The sequence below is a fragment of the Diaphorina citri genome, unplaced genomic scaffold (assembly GCF_000475195.1).
Source record: "Diaphorina citri unplaced genomic scaffold, Diaci psyllid genome assembly version 1.1 scaffold2523, whole genome shotgun sequence".
NCBI lineage: Eukaryota > Metazoa > Arthropoda > Insecta > Hemiptera > Psyllidae > Diaphorina > Diaphorina citri.
In genome coordinates this window covers 21865-25412 of record NW_007379944.1, presented here as the reverse complement: position 1 = coordinate 25412, position 3548 = coordinate 21865, and the positions used below count along the sequence as shown (strand labels likewise).

At 36.9% G+C, this 3548-nt stretch overlaps 1 protein-coding gene across 1 annotated transcript in view; it reads left to right on the top strand.

Annotated features, from left to right (window-relative positions):
- LOC103519078 (ELKS/Rab6-interacting/CAST family member 1-like) overlaps positions 1 to 3548 on the top strand; it is a gene marked incomplete at its 5' end in the record, with an annotated part of 20568 nt that overhangs the window by 2369 nt on the left and 14651 nt on the right. The gene's annotated exons all lie outside the window — the stretch shown is intronic.

Genomic DNA, 3548 nt, shown 5'->3' with positions numbered 1-3548 from the left:
TTAAAAAAAAAAAAAAAAAAAAAAAAAAAAAGAAAGAAAAGTTCATATAGCTAACTATGTGTACCTATACTATAATCTGTAGGTAATATTGTGTGTGAGTAAACAGGTAGATATTACCAACTCATTGTAGGTTTGGATTATTAATAGACATATAAAGATAGGTTATACATCTAGCTTTGAACAACCTTGAAATTTTCACCCTCGTGTTTCCAATCGTGGAATGACATACTTACGTCATCCTGCCTAGACCATATCAACATTAAACTAAAATATAAATATGACCTATCATCTTCTGTCATCCATGAAAAACTAGCTGACCACTATTTCGTAGCTCTTCAAATATATCAAGATGTTGAAACCGACGAAGAGAAAAAAAGAGAAAACAATAAAACCACCGTAGTAGAAATTCTGCACACTAAAAAAATCAACAAAGAAATCAATGAATATAAATGGGAAGACCTACAGGAAATCGAAGATACAGACAAACTATAGAAGAAAATCGTGGAAATATTTCAAAACATATACGAAAAATGTTCGAGTGTAAAAAACAAAAACCGAAAAGACGAGAACACCAGAAAAGTAACCCGTTGAAATCCGCTTTTACAATCACGAGTGCAATTTTTTTGTCGATGGTGGCCATTGAACCAGGGACCTTCTGCAAGAGCGTTACAACAGCGCTAACCGTGTCAATGATACAGATCAATGTGTTCCTAAACGTTAAATTTAAATTCAATGAAAGGAAAGGAAACACTTGAGCAGATGTTGTGAAGCTCAATGGATTTTTATTACGATTAAAATCAGACACTACTACATTACATTTATTATTATTACTTTCATTCAGAAAAAAAAAAATCAATCAAAAACAGTGGTTCTCAAAGTGACAGCTTCACACACTTTTCAAGACTCCTATCTTTCCGCAGCACACTAAGGCTACCTCGCGGCACACAGTTTGAGAAGCACTGATCTAAATTGGTCGTAGCATAGAGATTCGCACCCTTGCACTGAGCCAGGATTTACGAACCACTCCAAAACCGCCTTTGAATAGAATAGAATAGAATAATAGATAGAATATAGAATAGAATAGATTTAAATTCTATTGTCTCCGTATTATTTAATCGAAACGCGTATCACCCCCCCCTCCTCTTCACCCCTCCCTCTCTCTCTCTCCACCCTTCCTAACAGTAAAACCCTAATTAAAATCCATTCATAGATTTCATACCATATTTTTTTTTTTTTTTTTTTTTTTTTATTTTTTTTTTATTCTAGGGAGGGTGTCGGGGCGGGAATCCCAAATTATTCTGGAATTGAGGGATACCATTTACGGCGGATGGTCATGCTACGACACAGACCCAACACGAGTCCTCTTCTGTTTTGTGGGTATCAAAGGGACCGACAATTTTTTACAGTCGAACCTGTTTAAGTGGGAATCCAAGGGACCGACAATTTTTTACAGTCGAACCTGTTTAAGTGGGAATCAAAGGGACCGACAATTTTTTACAGTCGAACCTGTTTAAGTGGGAATCAAAGGGACCGACAATTTTTTACAGTCGAACCTGTTTAAGTGGGAATCAAAGGGACCGACAATTTTTTACAGTCGAACCTGTTTAAGTGGGAATCCAAGGGACCGACAATTTTTTACAGTCGAACCTGTTTAAGTGGGAATCAAAGGGACCGACAATTTTTTACAGTCGAACCTGTTTAAGTGGGAATCCAAGGGACCGGCAATTTTTTCCCACTTATCCAGGTTCCCCCAGTTAAAAAGTGTCCCACGTAGAGAGGTTGCCATTTTCCTATTCCCACTTATGCACTTATAGAGGTAAATGTGAACACTGGGTTTGGAGGAAGAGGAATACACGCTATGCTTTCCCACAAATTCCCACTTACAGAGGTCCGCAGAAGGCTCCGGACCTGGGAAAATGGCAACCTTTTCCACTTACAGAGGGTCCGGACCGAGTATCTAGAAAAAGTCATTCCCACTTATAGAGGCTAGATCTTCCCACTTAAACAGGTTTCCCACTTAGACATGTTCGATTGTAATAATAGATAGGGATCATTAGCTTTTATCTCTCTCTCTGTCTCTCTCTTTGTCTCTCTCTCTCTCTGTCTCCCTCTCCTTCTCTCTCTCTCTGGCTCTCTCCCTCCCTCTCTCTCTCTGTCTCTCTCTCCCTCTCTCTCTGTCTGTCTTCCTTTCCTCTCTATCTCTCTGTCCATAATGAGGGGAAAAGAAAAGAGAGAGAGAGAGAAAGGAGAAAAGAGAGAGAGAGAGAGAGAGAGAGAGAGAGAGAGAGAGAGAGAGAGAAGTGGTAATTGAAAGAAAGGAGGAGAGAACTATAGATACAAGTGAGAGAGAGAGAAAGAGACACACAGAAAGAGAAAGAGAAGGGGGAAGAATGAGGGAGAGAGAGAAAGAGAAAAGAGGTACAGGGAAAGAAAGAAGGAGAGAAACATGTATAGATAAGGACTTAAGGAGAGAAGGAGAGAGAGGAAGGGAAAGGAATAGAGAGAGAAAGAGAAGAGAGAGAGAGAGAAGTCCTCTAGCTAGACGCTGATCTACTCTCTGTTTATAGTCCCTCAGCCAGACTTCCCTGGGGGAAATGATAATTTGATAATAAATGATATTAAATAAAATATTTACCTAGGTTCCATAAGGCCTAATTCGATTGTAGAAAATATAATTTCCAACGTAGCCTTTAGATTTAGTAAAGCGTTCATTCTAAATTAGATTTAAATTAAAGTAAACGTAGGTAAAATAAAATATTTTTTCCTTTTCAAATCTTTTTTATAAATATTTTTTTTCTGTTTTTAATGTCGGAGGTACCTAGGTTTAAATTATTTTAAAAAAGATTAAAAAAAAAAAAAATCATGAAATTAACCCATTTGGGATCTTGGCCTCGAAATAATATGAATCGACGATGATTTCTGCAAGCGTCAATAAATAAAAAAGACAGAAAAAACACTTGATAAGTTCCTGTGTTTCATTGGATCCTTTTGTTTCCTTTCTAATTCACTGACTATTCCTGTTATACTGTCATTGTTTATTTTATTTTTAATTTTCAAATATTTTTTTTAGATATTTTTTTAAGTAGGTAGGTAGGTAGTAGGTACTTTTTTTTAAATAGGTTTTTTTCTTTTTAGAGAGAGAGAGAGAGAGAGAGAGAGAGAGAGAGAGAGAGAGAGAGAGAGAGAGAGAGAGAGAGAAACAAAAGCTGTGAAAATAAAACAATGAAAAAATGGCACCAACGTAGAGAACTTATCCGCCTTGTATACAGGGTGACACAAAAGTCCTCACTATCCCTTACAGGGTGATGTCACAAACATAGGTCAGGACTACTTATTAAGGACTATATGTATCAAATACAGAGTGTAACATAAGTCAGGACTACTTATTAAGGACTATATGTATCAAAAACATCAGGCTGTAACAGAAGTTGGTTCGACTCCTTAGTAATCCCCTAAACATGTCAGGACGAATAAAAAAAAAGAAATCGTTTTGCCTTTTGAGTTTTGAGGTTTTGCCTTTTGAGTTTTGAGGTTTTGCCTTTTGAGTT